The sequence below is a fragment of the Gallus gallus genome, chromosome 4, assembly GCF_016699485.2.
Source record: "Gallus gallus isolate bGalGal1 chromosome 4, bGalGal1.mat.broiler.GRCg7b, whole genome shotgun sequence".
Lineage (NCBI taxonomy): Eukaryota > Metazoa > Chordata > Aves > Galliformes > Phasianidae > Gallus > Gallus gallus.
In genome coordinates, this window is record NC_052535.1 from 45,470,436 (window position 1) to 45,493,349 (window position 22,914).

The window sequence follows — 22,914 nt, forward strand, 5'->3', positions numbered from 1 at the left end:
TGCTCTTATGAAGATGAAAAACCAACATCTCTCGTTCATCACTGGCAAAAATGCATAGCTAATGGCGGCGACTATGTTGAAAAATAGTGTTTTGTAGCTGAGAATTTGTTGTATCCACTGATATTATTGTGCTCTTGGTATCTATAGTAATTCCCAGGGGAGTAAATAGAGGGCATTGCTTTTGGAGCAGCCTACATATATTATGGTGCTGAAAATTACATATTGTTGGCTGCATTTTATCAGAGACAGTTTAGTTTTCTTTACTTCATATCTTTCCAGCTTTTAGCTTTCATTTATTCAGCACAGCATGAGTGAAAGAAAAATAAATTAAAAACTGATGTAGGAAACTGAAGCAGAATACAGAAAAGCACCCATTACTACAAATATGGTACTGTGCAAAACGCCACGAGCTGCAATTTCTTACTGAAAGGCACCTAAGGAGAATTCTGGTCAATTTTTTGTTTTATTTTATCTTTTCTTCCTGAAAACCATCTTAAAACTGCAGTGCTGGCTGCTTTGACAGACAAGAAGGGTAGCACAGCTGAACGGAACTTCCTCACAACAGTTCTGTCTCACCAGTACTCATACAGAATAAGGAAACAATGCCACGATTTCTCTCTCTACCTCAAAGTTTGGGCTGACCCATTTATGGTCTTTTGTAACCCTGGAAGTGGTCAGAAGAAAATTATATCTGAAACTGCACTTTCACAGACTCTAAGAGGAATCATTTCTTCTCCAAAAGAGTGGTGAGGCATTGGCACATGCTGCCCAGGGAGGTGGTGAAATCACTCGTCCTGGAGGTGTTCAATAACCATGGAGATGTGGCACTGAGGGACACAGTTAGTGGGCATGGTGGGGATGTGCTGGTGGTTGGACTTGGTGATCTTAGAGGTCTTTTCCAACCCTGGTGATTCTCTGATTCTACACTTCAATTCTCTGCAGGCACTGTCCACATCCTCTAGACCGTCCGTGGGTTTTTCACAATGACAGAGTTGTTGGAATGGTACTTCAAAACGCTCAGTTCTCCTGAACCTGCTGTCTCCTCAATTTCTAGGATCCTTCCATAGCGTCTGGCCCTTGGTGAATGCAGTGCAGAAAGAGGGAAGTCTGGGACAGCTGTGATCCCCAGGCATATCCATGGGCTACATGACTCAAACTCTGTGTCAGCTGTGAAGGTGGGGATGCCATATCCAACTGAAAAGCACACCAGATCCTGCCACACAGCCTTTGAACAGTGATGTTTGCACAGTGGGAAACAGAACACAACACAGGAAGACAGCGACCAAATTAAGAGTTGACGTGGGGAAGCACACACATGCAGTTGACTTTCAGGTTACCCTCTGAGACAGAATGTACTCCTTGACCATGCACAAGTGCAATTTCTGCAGGAAAGGAGTTACATCATGGTTTTATTTGCTTTGGTACAAGAGAGTGAACTCAAGTGTAAACCATTTGTCCCAACAAGCCCTGTGTGCAGTTTCTCACCCTCCATGCCATTCCACCCTAAGCCATATGGGCAGCACAGCTTCAAGACAGAATGCAGCTGAGGCCAAAGGCCTCTCCCCTCCCTCAAACACCTCCTTTCCAAAGCCTGTTTAGCTCCTGAGCGCCAGCTCCTTCCTCTTGGGCAGATGGCTCAGGCACTCCCTGGCAGTGCAACGAGCAAAGCATGCTTGGTGACCTCCCCTCCCTGCACTGCACTACGCAGCCCACAGCAAGGGCCCAGCACCTACAGAGTACCACATAACCCCACACCAAATAACGCTGTAAAACTCTCATCAATTGAGTATACACTGACTTCTCTTCCTACTACTTTAGTCTGCAAATCAACTTGCTTTTTAATTATGTGTGCAGCTGAGATGCTCAGAATTCTCCTTTCCCCAACCACTGACAATTTTCCCTATGAGTTTTAAATTGGAAATAGCGCCTGAGAATTAGAAATGTCATGGCCTGCTCTTTCAAGATTTTACTGAACATTTGCCACCCAAAACATTAAGGAAGCATTGCTGTAATTGTGTTTGATAAAGACTGCACTATTAGTCATTTTGTCAATGAGATCCTAAAAACACAAGACTGAAAGTCAGAAGGCTGAACTGCTCCAACAACTTTGCCAACTACTTTGTGTGTTGGTTTTTAACAACACACGTTCCTTGCTGTTTACCCTGCCTTCCAGATCAGCATTTTTCCCCACATTCCACGTTCAGAACCAAAACCCCAGGTCACAAGCTGTGTTTTAACAACATGGGCTCACTGAGATGCCTGCAGCTACTTCATTCTTACTGCGTATCTCATCAGAGCACACTGCCAAGAAATGCAGAGAACAGCTGCTCCGGTTACACGCTGTCATTTGTTACATTCACTGGAAGTAGGGAAATAAAAATCTAGAATATAAAAACACTGTTGGAGTTTCTAGAAAACACGCTGGGATTCATTTTTCTCCTTTGACAAAATGAGAAACAGAGAAGAGAGGCAGCAGAAAGGCTCTGTGAGAGTCCCAAATCTGCTGTGTGGTTAACAAGAAAAAGAAAATGACACAAAACCAAAAGAAACCCTTCCTCCATGTCAAACCTCATCTGTCTGCAATGGGAACGTTACTGCCCACTGCTCCATTGGTGTATCTGGCCAAAAATGGCAATTTCTGACGAGTGCTCTTCTCTTAGCAGTCAGAAAGATCCCTTTTATCAACTTCTGCTTTGAAGACTGGAATGTTTGAAAGCAGAAGCACCGTCACACCTATTTCTGCCCAAAATTAAATAAATAAATAGGCACAACACCCTCTTAAAATTTAAATCTCTAAAGCCACTCTTAGCTGCTCAAAAACAAACCGCACACCGTCATGCTGAGCGCTCGCTGAATGCAAAGTGCTTTCCGTAAGCACCCAATGCTCACAGAGCCGACTGAAACCAAACTGGGGCTGTACCAGGACATTTTGCAAGCCTGGCCTCTCCCATTTCAGAGCCCGAGCACCTGAAGTCATTGCCATGCCCTGTAATCTCAGAGTGCTGGCACCATGCTATTTATTTATGCTGACCCACATCTCACATCCCTGAAGAAGACTGAGAATGCATCTAACAGTTTATCCCCAGTAACACCGTTGCTGAAACTGTGCTTAAGTGGGGAACCCTGAAGCCAACCCAAAAAGCTCAGGCTCCGGTACCCTTTGAGACCTTATTTTCAAATCCACACAGGTTTGAGTGTACGTCAAGTGTGGCTCCCTGTAGCTGCAGGTCCAATTTGCATAGACTCTCCACAAAATAAGGCACTGTTTGCAAATATTCAAGTCAGGCATGCAATCAGGGTAAATACATAAGCTAATCAGATCTGCTGTGTTTATGGATAATTGTTTAGAATCCAACACTCAAGATACTTACTGCACAGTATTACCATGTATTGCCTTAGAGAATAAAGAAACAAGCCCTGTGCTATGCCTGCCATTTTCACATCTACAGATACGAATAGGAGACATAAACAGAGGAGAGCCCCACAAGGTACAGATCTTCTTCTTCCCCCTTCTTTTTTTTCTTTTTTGTTAAGTCTCTAAATAACCACTGGAAATGATGTGAATGGAAGTTGTTGAACCAAACGTGCTTCTTGGTTCTTCTCATTCCATCAGTCCCTTTTTCATTTGGAGACACTGGCATTAACACAGTAGAACACCTTTCCCTCCTGATTTGTGGAAATTTCTTCCATTCCTGTTTTCCTTTCATCTCTGTTTTGCTCCTGCAGGCAGACGGGATGCAATCCCAGTAACACAGTGCCATACACCTGGGCCAAACCTCACATTTTATCAAGAAAGTTCCTTTACAGTTACATCGCCTCTTCAAACTGATGCTTTCTCCTTGACCTGACACCCCCTATGTAAAAAAGCAATAATTAACTCCCATTTGCAATAACACCCAAGAAAGCTGAGGGATGCTGAACATTCCCAGAAGCATACGAGGCTTCTATCCCTTCTGTTCTGGTCATACAGTGATGCCTTCACATACTGCCAGATGAGACGTCAGCATTTCCCTGCAAAGCCTTCCATCACCCCTGGATTCCAGTGTCTGGAGGACAGAGGAATGTGACTTTACAATCCCAGCTTGCACTCCAAAGCAACCGGTGTGCATTTTGCTGGAGAAGTGTTAGCTTTCTTCCCTGGAAGGTGGAAAGGAATCAGCTTTCAGCACTGGATGGAAGACTCAGTGGAAGACATGCAGAGTTGTAGCTGACAATATGCTCCCTCCCTTGCTGTTCTGCCTCTCTATCATCAGAACCAGATCAACTTGTTTATCTGAGGCTCCAGGGAAGGCAAACTAGTAAATCCAGTCCAAAATGTATATAATAATCATCATGAAAGTCTTGTTTCCTAGGCAACTGGAGACTGCTCTTTTATACATCAGGGCAGCTGATGTTTCACATCTGATATTAAAATCATATTCAGAAGAGCATACAATTATCACTACAAAGTTAGCATAATCCACGTAAATTGGGGCATGGCTCTCATACCCCTCTCTTGTTTTAATTGTCAGTGTAGGATCCCTTGGCAACTCCCTGTGTTTGCTGCTAATCAGCTCTACCTGGGAGAGGCACAGCTCCTACCGCCTTCCTCAGACGTTCAACTTTCATTTTAATTGCTAAGTAGCAGCAGGATACCTGCGACTAACATAAACTTCATGAAGGGAGCAGCAGAAATTTCAAGGCTGCAAAAACAGCTCGGGTTCTTAAAAGCTTAAGCTTCAACTCTTCTGCGGTAATAAAGCAATATCAGTTGTGCTACATTAGATCAATTCTCCAGTACTGCTGGTTCAGATGCTTTTAGACACGAACCTCTCCATTCTCAATAACTGAACAATCCCTCACTTTATAGCTATCCCTTCTCACTTCTACAGCCCTTTGCAGGAAGGTAATAATGAATGTAAATGAAGACAGCACGACTGGATCAGCAGGAACCTTGGCACAGCATGCCAAGAGTATGAGTCCTCACATTTCTTGGATGCAGAACTACAAAAAGAAAGTTCACTTCAGGAAACTTTACAGGTTGGGTTTTTGGTTTTTTTTTTGTTTTTTTTTTTTTGACTCAAAACAATTGCTGACTCTCAGGTAAATATAAGAATATTGTGACATAGATAAAATGTTGGAAAAATAATATTAAAACCTACTAACTTTAGTAAGAAAGATAAATGTTAACATTGCAGTAGCATCTGTAAATCACTATTGTATATAACAGTCTTAGCAAGTATGAAGGTTTGCTCCATCATAGGTTATTCAGAACTAAATTTTATTCTAACATACTTCAATCCTTCCACAAATTGCTTTCCCATCAGCAAAGCAGAAATTCATTTTCTACCTATCATCAACATTCCCAGCTTCTCAGAAATATAAACCTCTCTACATGACTGCTGAAGCCCTACGACACAAGCAATCACCAGAGAATCCCAGGACCTGCAGCAGAAAAAGAAGTGTGTCACCTTTCCAGACAGTTACCACTTCACGTTCTATTTCTGGGAAGAAAACTGCTGGGCAACACAGCATAAGGAACAGAGCATTACAAGGTTGGCAGCTCGATGACACCATGGATATCTTATCTGTGAACTCACCTGTCTGGGAATAAAGCTATTACTCACACAAGATGTGACTAATTCCCATTGTGAAATTCTGCATTTCTACCCTGAAAAACAGACAAGCCAGAACATAAGCCTACATTTCAGCTGTCAAGAACTGTATACACAAGAACAACGGCATTTTTAGGACCAATGCATAAGCTCGGAGATCTTTGTTCCACTTCAAGTGAATTAATTCAAGGTCAGTAGCAGGTATCAAGTCTGCTATCTAGAGCACAGCATTTTCTTCACTCCTCTGTAGTGAGAAAATGACATTCTTTCCACGGACAAGCAAAAATTTATACGCAAAATTCTTAAGATATTAATAAGGATGAAGTTATGGTACTACAATGCACTAGATCTACACTTTTTAGATGCTCAAAATACAATTTAGAAGGTGTATGATCTATGTTTCTTCCAGCAGGTGTTAAAATCTGTACAAAGATTTTTGTTGAAGAAATCCAAGGAGGGGAAGGCTGTAGGAAGAAATCAACATCCAATTTTATAACTCCATTTCATACGCTTTCAAGTGAGACCCAGATTCAAGGAAACTACTGCTTCAAAGAGGAGGTAGCTGATGAGACCTCAGCTCTGGTCTGGAGAACAGACCAAGAAACACATATGTTCCAAGGGGAAAGCAGAGACGTGAACAAGCTGCTGGCTGCGTTTCACTGGTCCGTGGCATAAGTATCCTACAGAGCGATGCAAAGGACAATAGTTGATAAGCTGCTGCTTCCTCGTGCTTTCCTCAGATGAAGGCAGACTGTTGTGAAGGAAATAAAAAGCACTTTCAAATGAAGTTATGTGCCTACCTCTCCAAACTTTACATCAGCCTTCAGGAAGGATAATTTTTTTTGTAATATATGCCCATGTCACAGGCTGAGCCCATACACATGTGCATGTATTACATTACCACACATCTATACATGTAGGTAAACGCACATATGTATATATAGTTCATATGTACCAAATAATTCATTTTTATGTTCCTCTTGCAGAACAGGAGAAAACCCCTGAGGGGCAAATGGAGCTGTAAAGCAACAGGAACACCCATCTACTTTTAGAAGTCAACATCGATTACTTGAAAGCTTAATTAGAAGTCTCTAAAACCTATTAAGGGTTTTGGCTAAGGCAGCTTTAAAGCAAGGTTCTCTAAGCATTTGTAAAAGTAGATTTGATAGCTGCAGATGGGCTGCAGCAGAGCTCCATCTGTCCAGAAAGCAGCTCTTCATTCCACATGCACAGTACTGCAAGCCTGGCACCAACACATTGTACAGGGCAGAACCACTGCTGGAGAAGCACCTGGATGACATCTGCACAGAGCACAAAGACCTGCTCTATAGAGAAAGGTCTTCCCTCCATCCTGACCTGCTTTCCATAAAAAAATGTTCAGTTTAACTGCTCCTACTTGAAAGCACTAAGCAACTGCTAAAGTGGTAGAAAAGATGTTTCCCCTTTGTGAAGTAAAGCACAACTGAGTAGCAGACTCTTGAAAATTAGGCAATATTGTACTTGAACAAGGTTACAGCTCGTTTTTATACCCAGTAATTGAGTCTGCTAAAGGCACACAGAATGGCCTGGGTTGAAAAGGACCACAATGATCATCCAGTTTCAACCCCCCTGCTATGTGCAGGGTCGCCAACCACCACACCAGGCTGCCCAGAGCCACATCCAGCCTGGCCTTGAATGGCTCCAGGGATGGGGCATCCACAGCCTCCTTGGGCAACCTGTTCCAGTGTGTCACCACCCTCTGTGAAAAACTTCTTCCTAGTATCTAACCTGAACCTCCCCTGTCTTAGTTTAAAGCCATTCCCCCTTCTCCTATCAATATCCACCCTCTGAAGTGAGCCAGCAAAAAGGTCTGCACATCACTTGTCTTAAACATGGTTCAGTGAAACCAAATTGGGAAAAAAAATATAAATAGATTGGTTAACGTAGAAGATGCCTGTGCCCTGATTCAGATGCACCAGCTGCAAACATGGAGATTCCTTCTTCTGCCTAACAGCTGTCTGGCAAAAGCAAAGTTCTTGGCAACGAGGGGGATTATTTGCTCTTCTAGACTGTGGATCCCTTCCTTTGGCATTTTCTTCCATACTCATGCAGACAGAGAAATTGACTGAGACAAAAGGTATACACACTGTCTGCACACACTCCCTAGGCAGCAAGCAATTTGCAGGGCACATCAGAAAAATCTGAACAAGAGCAAACAATACACAGCATTGCTTTCATGTTATCAAACAGAGCAGTTAGCCACAGTAAGGCAGACAGACTTCATAGGAAGGCACTATTCCCCACTGGCTCATTATAGGATTTCCCAAAAGGCCGAAGCATCCACTTGTGTTGGTGTTTTCATATTCCATTATTTCTCAAACTCTCAAGTTGCCTTGGATCTCTGTTAAATCTATACTCAGCAGGGTTTCTAAGCACTACTACCTTGCAAGCAGTGCCTTTTCCACTCAGACTTTCTGTACCCAAGGATCCACAGTTGATCTGCTTTCTGCAGCTCAAAACATCCATCATGATTTACCTCCTGGTTGCCCATCTGCCAGACAGCACTCAGCTCTGTAGATGTAGAGCTGGCTGAGCAGCAAGAACAGTGCAGTCAGTGTGACACACATCACCCCCTGATGAGAACGTCAAGAACTACCCATCAGCTGAAAGGCTTTGACAAAAAACATGAAATTCTTTGGTCATGAATGTCTGCTTTTCAAATGATCTCTTTGTGAAAGCCAAAAGCTTCCAGAATAGCTTACAGTGTCTTATTTAAATCCTGCAATTAGGGAGTTTTTAGCTCTAGATTAATTAGTAGACAAATCCACTTGAAAACTTGGAATGCCTATGGTTAGGAAATTGTGATCTTGCTTTAAAACATTAGTTGACACAGCACGAGGGCTTTGTCCCAAAATAACACATGTTAACAGGAACATGGCCAGGTAACGCGAGTCCCTCAGCCTCTCACTGCTTATCGCATTTCAGACAAAATATATATAATTACACGTTATATGATTCAATATGCTGTTTACAACTTAACAATTATTAAATTGCCTATACTGCCCCTTGAACACAGTTCACACACACACCCCATTTCTGATTCATCTCCAATTAAGACACGCTGTGTTTATTGAGTCCTACAGCCACGACATTCTTCACTCTTAAACTGCCCTCAGTGGCGACGTGACTTAGGACTTAGTAGTCCTTTTCCTTTTAGATGGGACAAGACGTTAATTCCTTTCCTAAGAGGCTGTCCCGCCTGTTACTGCTACCCAAGCTTATGGTTTCTGAGACAAAAAATTAAACTAGCTTCAGAGCATAGAAGGAACCTTGCCACAAAGAATATGAGCATTGGTATTATTTGACAGCAACATGAATAGCTGCAGAATGATGTGCAGAACTCTTAACTACATCCTCCACACACACAACAGATGACCTAAAGCCACAGCCAGTGAGATGGCCCAGCGTCACACATCTCATTTAGCTCCATGTCCTGGAATGCAACAATGCTCCATCCAACTGCAGTATTTTGGTACTTGGAGAGATGACAGGACAGAACAGGCTACAGAAGATAGCATTGCCAGAAAACAGGAAAAACAAGATAGCAGCACCTCCTCCCTTCCCTTACACAATGACAAGCCCTCTGTTGCAAAATAAAAAACAACAAAAAAAAGAGTTCAGGGAAGTTCTGCTTTGTATGGATGCTCAGTTCATTCATATTAGTAGAGTCAGAGGACAAAGAGCCGTATTACACCCTTGGCTGCATAACAAGGACAAGCCGGCAGAACCTTTTCCTCTGCAGGCTTAGTTGCCATGAGAGAAAAGCAAGTCCTGGCATCACCTTTCTACTCTTTTGACAATGTTCTGTGAGCAGTAACAGACAGCAAGTCAGACTGAGGACATATGCACACAGTGCCCAGGCACGAACTGCATTCACTGAACTGGGATGGAACCAAGCAGAAGGTTGTATGAACCTCTAATAGCACTGCTCAACTGAGGCACTAAGGGAAATAAGAATGGAAAGATAATAGAAGAACACTTGAGTTTACCGGCAGAGCTAGACCACAAAGAGTTACACCAGTTAAGGAATGCATCAGATCTTGCTGTTCTCAACATCATTTTGGTAATTCCACATTCAGCAGCTTAAGTCCAACCCTTTTAGTTCATGGAGACCCAAAGAAACACTAACTAGAATATACAAGAAGGAGAAACACCACAGCTAGGCCAAAAAATGTGACCACTAAAATCTAAGAGCTCAACTCTTATAAAACATGGTCTTCACACTAGGCTTCATTCCTTCCATGCACAGGTACAACTTTTACAACCCAAGTATTACAGAACAGATCCACAAACTTTAGAATGTTATACCACGGCTTTCAAAACATTTTCAGTTTTTATATACACCGTCTCACTACCATACGTTCCTTATCAATTGTGCTTATCAAATGCTGAAGTAGAATGTTGAATTTGAAAGTTATCAAACTGGAAAATGCTTCCAGAATTTCTGAATGCTTTGAAGTTGGGAAAAGGATAGCTTTAGAAACCAGGTTATTTAACAAATGTCTACAAAGATCAGACAAGAACTGTCCAGATTTGAAAGCGTGTGGCACTTAGACGTCCCCTGGCCCCAAATATTAGGTTCAGTATTAGGTTTCCAGCCATCCCAAACACAACCCTACACCATAAATAAATAAATAAATAAAAATGAATAGAGGGAACACTAAATCCATAGCAGTAGAAAATATTAAGAAATTTCATTATGAAAACATACAGAACTCAAACATACCAAGTAATCAGTGTTTTCAACTCCAATTATCTCCCTCATATACCCAAGTGGAATACTGCACTCTGCCATTAACTTTGGAAGGGGAAGAGAAATAAACCATAAAGCTGTTGTTATTAGAACTGTGTTACTCACTGCAACTGCAGGTCTTAATGGGGACAAAAGGAGAAATGCAACAGTAAGGAACACCATTTTTTCCACATTTAACATAATAGTTGTATGCACCTGAAGTCACTGATTAGGTTAATTTCTTCTCTTCTGGAGGACTTCATTTTCTGCCTTTGGTTGGTAAGGTTTTGATCAACTTGTCAAACCCCTGAGAAGAAATGCAACAGCCATCTGCATCAAGTTACTTTGTTCTGAGAATAGTTACATTTCCTTCTCCCAAGCCCCTCTTCTCCACCATCTATTTTTTATGCTACATTTTAAAGTACTGGCTTAAAAGGTCATCCATTTAACTCATAGCATAAAGGACTATGGGATTTATCTCTGGTCAAAAGATGCAATTCAATTTTTCTCATAATATCCACCGAGTTTCCATAGAGACCTAAAAGCAAAAGTAGACTCTAAGCCATAACTACCACAACTCCCTGCTCCACTGAGGAATGCCTCGCAGTAGCGATCGAATCCCCATGCCTAGTATCACTCTTAATTGATTAATTATCAGACTAAGCCAACTAATGGAACACAGCAGGACAATCTCTCTTGTTTTGTAACAGGGAAGAGATCACACAGCTATCTATAATCACAGGCACCCGAATGGGAACCAATTTCCACATCTTTTCACCTTCCTATGATCTTTATAACGAAGCAACAAAACCCGTTCCTAGCACGGCCACTTACAGAAGTCCTCAAAGTGATGCTAACAAAAGGAGGTGAGGAGAAAATAAAAATGGGAAGACCAAAATTTGACAAGTTAAATCTCAAAATGGTAGAAAATGTAATATCTGTTCAGAATAATCCACAGCTTCCTGGCCATGCAGAGGAACAGGGACAGAACCAAATGCCATCAGCCACAGAGAGAAGCAGGATGGAGAGAAGAGGAGCTGCATGAGTGCACCCACAAACTGCTTCAACTGGGGAAGGGACACCCAACACAGAGGCATAATACCTTACAGGTGCCAAGTCTTACTGGCAAACATAAGACATACTGTTGATCATTGTTATCATTATTATAATTACTTTTTTTTTTTTCTTCTGGTAGCATTTTAATGCTTTGCTTAATTACCAATTTTTCATCTACTTACCTGAAAACTGAATATACCCCAATCATTTAGGGCAAAATAATTGCTTACAGCAATTCACAGGCTGTATTTTGAAATTCGAAGATTAAAAGGTTTAGCATGGGCAGAGATACTAACTGAAGACAGCTGGCACTCAAACGAGCCTTCACTTTTTATCATGCTGATCAGTACCTCCTTCAATTGGTCAGTGGGCTTCCACAATAAGACTTCCGCAAAAGTGGCTGTAAGACTTCACCCTGTATTCTACACTGGTAGTAAAGATAAACAGGTAGTAAAGCCCCCCACATCTCCAGGTGACATGAAGGGAAGGGAAGGGAAGGGAAGGGAAGGGAAGGGAAGGGAAGGGAAGGGAAGGGAAGGGAAGGGAAGGGAAGGGAAGGGAAGGGAAGGGAAAGGAAGGGAAGGGAAAAGTGTCCTGAGAACAGTTTATAGACAGGGTACCTTGGGGCTCCAAAGTACTACAAAAAGCAATCACTCCCATGAGATGCATTTTAGTTCTGGCACAACAGCCTTTCCTTTTTTTTTCTTTCTTTTTTTAACTGGTTTCATAGCATATCATTGAAAATACATCATAAACCTCGAACTGAATGCTGTCTGCATAACAAGTAAATTTATATAGAAATTATTGAAGTCTAGACAGGCAATCGTTTCTCTTCCCCTTGTCCAAAACCACCAAAAAGGGAAGCAGAAGCAGCACATTTTGCATCATCAGCAGACTTTCCAAGCTGCAGTTCACGCCACGGTAAAAAGTTAAATGCTGTGATCTTCAATTTTTTAATATTCTCAAAGCAAAAACAATGGGTGGGGCAGAAGAAGAGAGGATGCATAAATCAAAAAATTCAGTTCATGTCAAACTTAAATATTTTCTCTAATATTGAAAAATATATTCTGCACTATGCAAGCAAGTTTCACATATCAAACTAAATACAACTTGCTTTTTCTATATGGCTGTTCAATAGTCAGTACTGAAAGACAGAGTGCACAGCTGTTGGACGGTATCACATAACTAAAAGGTTTAAGGTAAAAAATCCTCTTTTTGACTCCTCTATGCTTATTTCAGCAAGCAGGGCCAAAGAGCCCACACAGCAAAACAGCACTTGTATTCGTGCCAACAGAAAATAGCAATCTGACATTGAGGCAAGAACAAAAAGAATGCCTTTTATCAATACAGAACGCCCTTCAGTTCTTCAGCAACGTGTCTCTTACCTGTAAACGAAGTCAACCAATTTACATCTCAGCAAGTTGATTTCTATTTGTTTGTTTCACTAGTCCTGTTCTTTGAATTACTGTTTGTATGGCTCTTTTTCTGCTTTCAGTTCACCACAGAACAACTTCACACAACAGATCCCAAAGGAATAATTCAGGCTGTGCGGGTGAGATTCAGAACCTCATGATTCCTCACATTGCTCTGAGAAGTACACTATACATGGTGCCCATCAGAAAACCTACCCTAGATCTTAGCCATCCATGCTGAGAACCACTCTGGTGCTAAAACTTGCTCCTCTCTTCGCAACCAATTAAGTTGATTCTACGGAGCTGTATGACAGTGAGCCGCCTTGGCTAACATGACTGCCTGGCACTGCATCCCTTCCTAAGATGACTGAAGGGATTGGGGACTCCTGGTTAAAAGGTCAAAAGCAAGGGACTGCAGATTGAATGAGATAGCTCAACATCCTGCTTCTCTCTCGGGTACACAGAATCATGGAATCATTAAGGTTGAAAGAGACCTCTAGGGTTATCAAGTCCAACTGTCAACCCACCCCCAGCATGCTCACCAAACCATGTCCCTCAGCACCACATCTCCATGGCGCAGCAGTTCCCAAGGCTTGGATTCTTCGACTGCATTGAGTTCAACCCTGGGAACAGCAGAGAAGCCCGTGCAGAGGTGCATGAGCTCCATGGGCAAAAAATAAGGAAAAAAAATGTTAAAAATGCCAAGATAAATCTTACTTAGAGGACCTTTCTATTGGATAAGATATTTAGGAACCTAAGCAATGCACAATTTAAGAACTTTTATACAGATGAGGTCACCCCTCTCAGCATCCTTCCTTGGCAGCTGTCAGTCCATAGGGTTCCTGAGCAAAGGTGAGATCTGATCAGTCACATGTAACTGTCAGTAATGCCCAGCATGCTGTCAGGTCGTCTAATCCCTTCCTGAAAACACTGACACTATCGGTTCACATGACATTCTCTCCAGTAACACAGCTCTAATTCGGCACTACACAAGGAGTATTTTCTTTGCTTGCTGTGAAGATACCACTAATCATCTCCAATTTTGCTGGAGAGGAACAGGCCAAGTGCCTTGAGGTATCTCTCATGCCTCATGGCCACCTTATGAAGGCCACCTGGCTTTCAACAGCATTTAGCAATGCACATTTGCAGCCACTGAACATAAGGAAATGCTTTCCCCTGCCTGCCTCTATTGTGTGCACTACCACCACAGTCCCAACAAATCCAAACAGCCTACCATCCTGGAAAATACAGTAAGCACATGTGCTTAAAGCTTCGGCTGATTGGGCTGCTCCAACGTGATAACCCAACTGTGTAGCTACTCAATAACTGAGTCTATAGAGCTGATGGAAACAAACTTGTATCGCTGCCAGCTAGTACATCTTTGTCACAGCACTAAGGTCATTCAAGAGACTGCAGTGACAGGGCACACTGAAAAATGAGGCTGTTCAAAAGTTCTTGGGGATATGATTCTTTCCCTAAGCATGTTCATTTGCCAAGTACACAGCATCAGAAGAAGCCTCTTTGAGGAAACAAAACGTTGAAGTTCTGCTACTGCCTCCAAATATGTGGTCCACTGCTTGCGGATCTTGCTCAGTGGGTCACCACAGCAGATTTCCCAGGCAGCTGTCTCATTTTTTGGAGTTTGAACAACCTTCAGACTAAAAAAGGCCAAGGATTACCAGCTCCCAGACAAAAAGTGGGAGATCCTGCCCAGATCAAAGGTGTGAAATCTCACCCCAAACTTTATCATGGAGAAAGTTACTTTTAAGGAGTAATATTGTAAAATTCTTAATTCTAACATAACAACTTTATATATATATATATACACACACACACACACACACATATATAGATATATACACATACATATATATTCCAGTGGCTATTCATTGTGGGTTCTTTTGCTGCCATACCATCTACAGTTTTCTACCAACACGCTAACTTTGTCTAAAGCTCCCCTTCAAAATGTTAAGAGGAAATCTCTTCAGGCACAGGGCACTGGTCTACGGAGCAGTGAAAAGATGGCTCAGGATATGCAGGAACTCAAAAGGAAGGCTGGACAGAACCTCCTTTGTAAAATCTGCAATGATAGATCTTTTACTATAAAGTGCTTCTTTACAAATGAAATCTGCAATAATGTATGCAGATAGGCAGTACTCTCATTTCCTAGAAGCCAAATTAATGCAAATTGGTTCAATTTTGATCCTTGCGGAAAATGAAAGGAAATTTATTTCAGAACAATAAACAAGAAAATGCATCTCAATCCTTTTAAGGTTGAACAGTTGAAATAGCCTAAGATGTTTGAAATACAAGACCTCTGAAGGAGAAAAAGTGACTTATTACCTGGTGAAACACATATTTAAGGAAGTTACATATACTCTGTAATGAGGCTGGAGGGATAACTCCCTATAAACCTAACCACATGGTTGTCCAGTCAACAATGCATACTACAGAGACCGTCTCCCAAAGCAACACGTGCACTATTACTCACTGACATTAACAAGTGAATAACAGAAGCAGAACTTGCACTACCCTATCAAACCATTTGCTTGCCTGGCAGCCAATTTCCCCGTTAATTTACTGGCAGCAAATACAAACCTATTATTTCACAGACCATAAACTTAAGTAGTATGAAGGGATCTTCCACTCAGTGATTGTATGGGAAAGATAATAAAAGGCAATACACGTCCACTCCTTTTCCCTTCTGTAACTTCTTGTTGAAACTCTAAGTTTTGCAAATAAAAGAAGAAGTCAGTAATAATAAATTGTTGCACTCCACAAGCTGTGACAGAGAGGAACAAGAATAAGTAAGATTCCTTTCAGTATTTCTAGGAATAAAATTGTTATATTGCTCAACTACCCACATATGACACAGGAAAGAAGACCAAAATATTCCATTTCTCATGCCTTCATAACTTCAGGCAATGTGCAAATGCAGATCTTTCATCACTAAAACCAGGCATGCTTCTGCTAGGAAACACAGATATTTCTAACAGTTTAAGTAAACTTCAAACTCCAATTTAGTCACCTCTAATCTATTTAATCTTTCAAAATGAGACAACAGAGTGGTTAGTAGATCTCAAAAGCCCTACCAAAAAGCTTTGACACACAACTCCAAACATAATTGAAATAAGTCTGAAATGTTATTAAGATTTCCCCGGCTCCATCCTCCAGCTCTCAGAACGCCTGCCATGTTCCAAATGGGGCTTGAAGAGTTCAAGCCACATCCCACCGCCTTCCTTTGGTGACCCCATTAGAGACCTGGGGCCACCCACATCACAGGTTCATTGGTTTCTATGCCCTCTGCATAGCTACTCATGCCTATGTGAAAAATGAAAGACACAGCAACCAATCTACACGCATCATTGAGATGCTGAAGAAAATAATATTAAAAAGGGAAAAAGCCTCATCTGAAGCATAAAATGAGTCACTGGGAACCAATTCCGTGTACAAACAAGGAGCTGCAAATGAGTGTCTATAACCCTTGAGATAACAAGATAAGTCATGTTCTGTCTGCACTCAGTAATGAGCTACAAAGTCTTCACATTTAGTTCCTTGCTTTTTCCCCTTGAGGGCCTGCCCACTACCTGATCCCAACAACAACTATTACACGAAGAAAAACCAAGAAGGACTACAGAATAGACATGAACTCACAAACGCTTACATCTTCAAGCATGCCATTTGGCTGCAAATATTGTTTACATTTACGACTTTTTATGCCTTTCAGTGTTGATTCCAAAACAGAAAGGAAGTCAGCAGTGAATGAAACAGTTTCTACAGCAATTTGGCATAACTGCAGTAGTACAGAGAACTTGTACCTTCAGTTTTATAAAGCAAACAGCCGTGGCATTAAGATTCCAACCTATGAGGGCATGCTGGAACCTAATGGGAAGTCTCCAGGCACCTGGCCTCTGTGGAGTATCAGCTGTACCTACTTATGACTATGTGCTTGACCTTCAAAACATCAGCAATTTGTGTACTGCAACAGTTTCCCCCCTACACCCCAACAAATTCAAGACCAAAAAAAAAATCTGATTTCATGGAAAGGTGGTAGAGAACTTGTGTTTAAGTTCTCTCACTTGGGAAAGAGCTGAGTAGGATCAGAACATTTCCTGTTAAACTCAACATTAATTTCAAGCCTACAGTACAACCATAAATCATCTGCAACAGCACCATCAAGAAAAGTCACCCAAATCATCTTTCAGCTCAAGATATATATATATATATATTTTGTAAATAAAGCAGATTTCAGCGAGGAACTTCTCTGCATGTATGCCTGAAATGAAGTACCTAACACTACATGCAGGCACTCAGTGAAGAGGACAATAAAACACAAAGACCATTCTCAGATTCATTTCCAAGAAACTCAGCAAGTTCTACAGGAATTTCCCTCCAATGCTTCTCCCCCAGACACAGACAAATGCTTCTAAGACAATTTCACAAGCAATGAAACAGCTGGCAGAATACCCCGACCCCAAATACACCCTTCCTCTGACAAAGTACAGGCACAAAGAGGTTGAAAGTCTTGCCACCTAAAAATCTGCAGAAGTGATGTTTTCTGAAAGGCTGGCTCAAGCAAGAGCTTAACAAGAAGCTGGTGTTCAAATCCAGGTTTCAGCACTTACCTTTTCACTGTTTCCACATTTCTCCCTCTGTGCTTCACTTCTAGCTTGGAAATGGGGCACTTGGAAAGGGGAGGGCAGCTTTACCTCCTTCCTCACTCATCTGACTATAAACTGGTTCCAACAGGAACAATGCGCTGACACAACATCCAGTATTAAACCTGACATTACAGTATCATCTACAAACCCTTAATGACACTGAATGACCTGAAAAAGTATAGCCTTCAAATATCAGCAATCAAATATCGGCAGCTTTAACACTATGTCTCCTGTAGTCCTCCAATTATTTCTCACTGAATTTCTGTGGTGTGCTGACATGACGTTGTAAATTTACACATAAAAGATGAGGAACAACAGATGAAACCCTGAGAACAAAGTTTTCTCACCTGTTATTCCTCCTAAGAAGTTTCATAAGCTAAGCATAGCAGATCCCTATCCTGGCAATTGGATTTCAAATTCACAGGACATATCATTGTCCCAAGGCAGGCACTCAATTGCCTTTTATGAAGGCATTTTAATAGATAATGATGCACAAGGAATATGCCTACCTGCTCACCACGTATTTAAGTGGCATAGTAGAAAGAGAAACCTGGACAAAACAAAAACAGCACCAAAGAGTCTTCTCCAGCCCTTCCCATCCATAAGCGTCAGCTTCCTCCTCTGCACCTGAGGAGGAGGTGGGGCTGGGAACCACTTCTTTCAGGAGTTCCACCCTACTTTACAGATGCACAGATTTCATTAACAGCTAACTGGCGACACACAACATTAACTTATTCTGGTATTCATGGCTTTCCATCCACGCTTGTCCCACGGAATGCGACAGCTCAGGGCAACCGCTTACAGATATTCCCTGCACCGTGACATGCTATCCCAGAACTCTGGTTCACCGACTGGTTCATTTTAAAACTACAAAACTGTTAAACAACATTTTCTCTACAATGTCTAAAACGTGGCAGGCAGACCAATGCTTACGTGTTCCCAGGCTTAACAATGTGCTGGTGAAATCACTTTCAGTTTTAGAGTACCATCAACAGCATAAAGTTCTAGGCTTGTTACATGAGTAAACTGGAAGGCTCTTCCAGTGAAAACCATTTCCCCCAAGGAGCTGATGCCACACCTGCCCAAACTATTATGTTCTGATAGGTGCTGCGGAACAACCACCAGAGACTCTCCAGACCAAGGTCCCCTAACTGTAGAGAGCTCCAACAAGGGTGCCTGTAGCAGCCAGGCCCCTCTGGGCCTTATTGGTCACTATTTCAACATACAAATATTTGAGGCAGTGTTTAATGTACAGCAGCTCTCAGAGGTTCAGTGATAAAGCAGAGCTTTGTTTTGGTGACTGTCACTTCAACAATCAGCTCTGTTTCAGAGGCTGCCCAGTCTCATTTTATCTGTCTAATTACCTCTCCTGCAGGAGCAGCGTGCTATTAGGGTTGGCTGATTATGATTTGAAGGCACTTGAAAGATTTACTGTGCTACCAAACTGCTAATTATTATTGCTCAGACCCACATTCATTTGAGAGGAAAATAGCTGTGTGCCAGTTTATGTCAGAACTGTCTCTTGTTCCACATGTGAACGTTAACATCCTTGCTTTGCTGAACTCCCTAGGAAGCAAACAGATAAAGACTGCATTTCAACTTGCAGCCCTTCAATGCTGTACTTAACCCATACTTACAGGAACCGCTTGGCTGACAAATCCCACTTTAAAGTAAAAACAGCAAAGCAAAGTGGTCAAACACAACACCTTCCTTCCCACTGAACTGGCAAATGCAATACCTTTAACTAAAAAAACCGCAGCTCATTCTAGAGAAGCTGAAACGTGAATGCAAACTCTCCAGTGCCTTGGATTGTTGTTGGCCTGAACTGCCACGCAGAGGCACATTGCAAGAATCAGTCCCCAAAGCTCATGGGAGACCTTATTGCTCTCTACAATGCCCTGAAGGGAGGCTGTGGAGAGGTGAGAGTCAGACTCCTCTCCCAGGTAACAGCAATAGGATGAGAGGGAATGGCTTTAAGTTGTGCTAGGGGAGGTTCAGGTTGGATTAGGGTTAGGAAGAACATCTTAGAAAGAGCAGTAAGGTATTGGAATGGGCTGCCCAGGGAGGTGGCGGAGTCACCATCCCTGGAAGTGTTCAAGAACTGTGTGGATGTGGCACTGAGGGACATGGTTAGTGGGCATGGTAGGGATGGTTGGACTTCATGGTCTTAGTGTCCTTTTCCAATCTCAATGACTCTATGATTATACTGCTTACATTTAAGGGCTGCACTAGATGGACATTCTTGTTGATGGGAGGAGAGGTTCTTCCGATGAAGCACAAACACCCGGTGTACAAGCTGCACAGACAGGTGTGTCTGATAGCAAGAGGAGTGGTGGCAGAATCTGCTGTAACACTGTAACATACTGCCAAACAAAAGATCTAAGAGCAGATTGACTCTTTCCTCATCAGTATTTCTTGCACAAGAACCAACCCACTGCTAATGTTCTCCCAGCTGTGCTTTTGTCCCAGCTGAATCCAACTCTTGAGAGCTAACTTCTCTGGAGACGTTCAAGTCCCGCCTGGATGCCCACCTGTGCAACCTGCTGTAGGGAGCCTGCTTCGGCAGGGGGGTTGGACTCAGTGATCTCTAGGTGTCCCTTCTGACCCCTATAATTCTGTGATGCTGTAACTGGGGTCACATTATGGCAGACAGGTGCAGGCAGGAGGGGCACAACCTGAGCACGACAGGCTCAGCCCCCAGGAGCAGCCCGGTCCTTGGACCTCATCTCACCAAACACATTCCATCCCGCCGGAGAGGCGGCAGGACCCCATCACGCTCCTTCCCAGCCCCACGCTCAGGCTCTCTCCTCCCACGCAGATCCCCACGCCCAACCCCACAGATACCCGCACCCAACCCCGCAGTTTCACGTCTCACATCCACTTCGCATCGCACCCACGGAAGCAAACCGGTTCCAGTCGTTTCCCCACTACCCAGGAGGGGAACCGAGCAGCTCCCGGCGGCTCCTAAGAAGTCGCCGCCTTTGTTGCTCTCAACGTGCAATTTCGAGAGAGTGACACAACCTCCAACAGGAGAGAAATCACCCCGCACTTTGCGGAGGTGTCGATTGCTGGAGATAAAAACCCGGCGAAACCCACGCTGGTTCTCATCACCGACCAGAAGGAGTTCAGAAAGCGTGAAAGCGTCCCGCTGCGAGAGGCTGCGAGCCCTTCTCTCGGGCGGCCCCGGGCCCCCAGCTCCGCCCGCTCCGTACCGGCCCGGTGGAGATCCGGAGGCCCCTCCATCCTCCGCGCTCCCGGCCCGGTCTCTCCCCCTCCCCGCGCACCGCAGCGACGTGCCCGGCCTCGCCGCCCCCCGGCCCCGCTCACCGCCGCCTCAGGACCTCCGTGGCCGCCGCCTATGGAGGAGCGCGGGGCGGCCGTCAGCATGCAGCACCATCGCCGCCCGCCCCGGCGCTCTCCTCTCCCGCACGGCGTTGATGGGCGGGCGCGGCCGCCTCCTCTCCCCGCCCCGCCGCTCCCTCCTTCCCTCCCCGTGAGCCCGCCACTACCGCCCGCGGGCACCCACCGTGGCCTTCCCGCTCCACTCCGCTCCGCCGCCCACCGAGGGCCGCCAGAACGCGAGCAGACGGCCGCGCAGCCGCCCTCCGCCCGCTCCCTCCCTCCGTCGCGCCCCCGCGGCGGCGGGACGCTGCCGGCACAGGCCCGGCCCTGCCCTCCCCCTCAGCGGGCGGCTCCAAACTCCACTTTCCCATTCTTTATTTCTCCAGGAATGGTGTTAATGCTGGCAGTTGACTGCTTTGTGTCCGACAGAAGGCAGCGCTGAGGGGCGGATGAACCCAGAAGGGACCCCTCCACCATCATCACGCATCTCCTCAGCAGCCACGCTACAGTAAAACTGTCCCCCGCCCCCCCCCCCCCCCCCCCCAAAAAAAGAAACCCCAAACAACAAAACCCCACAAAAAACCAGTCTGTGGACCAGCTCTCAAACAAGGCCAATCCTTTCTAGGCTTCGGTGAGGAGAAGCCCTGCTGAGTTGGTTCTGTTTCCACTCCAGATTGAGGTTCCCCGTGCCCACACCTTGTCTGCTGCTGCCCCGGGGATCCCATGAGGGTTTCTGTATCCTCTGGTGATGGACTGGGGTGGGCAGTATGAAAAATCCTCCAGCTGCAATGAATTGCACACTTGCTTTCTTGAAAATGAACTTTTCTAGAATGGGAGTGGAGAAGAACCGTTTCTAGTTTATTTCTGAAGCTTTCTTTGTGAAAAGAATTCCTTGAGTACAAATAAAAATGTTTTACTGTGACTGCTTCATCATTACATACAGATTCCTTTGCACTAACTGCAGCATGAAAAGCTCAGCATGAGCCTGTCACAAGCAATAGTGTCACTGACGGCGTGTAGGTCTCCATATATATGGAGCAGGTTGCCCAAGAAGGCTGTGGATGCCCCATCCCTGCAGACATTCGAGGCCAGGCTGGATGTGGCTCTGGGCATCCTGGTCTGGTGGTTGGCATCTGTCTCTTTTGCTGTATTTGAAAATGGAGCATGGAAAGGACTCCTTATAGGAGTATAGGGTTGTTTGTTTGTTTTCAAAGATACATTATTACTTCAGGTAAATACAATGAGTAAACAGTACTTATTTTCTACAGATGTGTTAAAGTTCAGCCCATGTAACAAGGCAGCATTACCTTCTTGATCTGGATGTCTCTGGATAAAGCAGTCTCCTCCCCACAATGTCACCTCTCTTAAAAGACTGCAAATTTGATTGCAATTTAGTTTCCTCTAAACAAGATTTAGTTCCTTGTTCTTCATCCTGCTAATGGGCATCTGCTTGGGACTCTGTTTTCCTCAGCCTCGTAAATCTATGCGAATACCTTCACAATTATGTTGTTAGACTACTTAATTTTATTTTTTTAATTAAATATCTTCAACAAGGAAACTTGGAACTTAGGATCAATGAAAAGCATAATTTCCATCCTCACCTACTGTGCATTTTACAGGAATGCAAATACATGAAAAGCATTGCCATCACTTTAGAGATTCCTTGCATCACTAAAATAAAGGCATAACACTGTGCACAAAGACTGACGCCTCGGACTGTCTCCACTGCTGAAAAACAGAACGGCTTTTATCGGTATGGTAATTCTGCCACTTTCTGTGAGTGATCTGTATGTTTACTGACACACCAGCACTTAACTTCACGTATTTCTGAGCGTGACATTTTCTTCCGGTGCTCACAGTGAGTGTCCATGCTAGCCACACCTACAGAACTTCAACTTTTCTTTTGCATAGAGTGTCTGGCAGATTAATCTACTCCAATTATTCCACCTCAAACTATTGCATCATTTACTCAAAGCTTTTGCTTAGGAAGAAAAGAAAAAATCATGTTATTTGCTCTTCTTTTTGAAACCTCCTTAATAAACAGGTGTGCCTTCATGTGTGTCTACATGGGGGATTCA

The 22,914-nt window shown here is 43.6% G+C and overlaps 1 protein-coding gene across 8 annotated transcripts in view; it reads right to left on the reverse strand.

Annotated features, from left to right (window-relative positions):
* The window catches only part of PTPN13 (protein tyrosine phosphatase, non-receptor type 13), a 105,838-nt gene extending 84,720 nt beyond the window's left edge, over positions 1 to 21,118 (reverse strand). For 6 of the 8 annotated variants that reach the window (XM_040700220.2, XM_040700215.2, XM_040700218.2 and 3 more), the window contains exon 1: positions 21,021 to 21,118. The gene's annotated coding sequence lies outside the window, so the exon portion shown is untranslated. Of the gene's footprint in view, positions 1 to 17,458; positions 20,928 to 21,020 lie in introns of those variants that run through there. The other 2 variants (XM_015276497.4, XM_046941305.1) reach the window with 2 other exon arrangements.
* Positions 21,119 to 22,914: the final 1,796 nt, after the last annotated feature.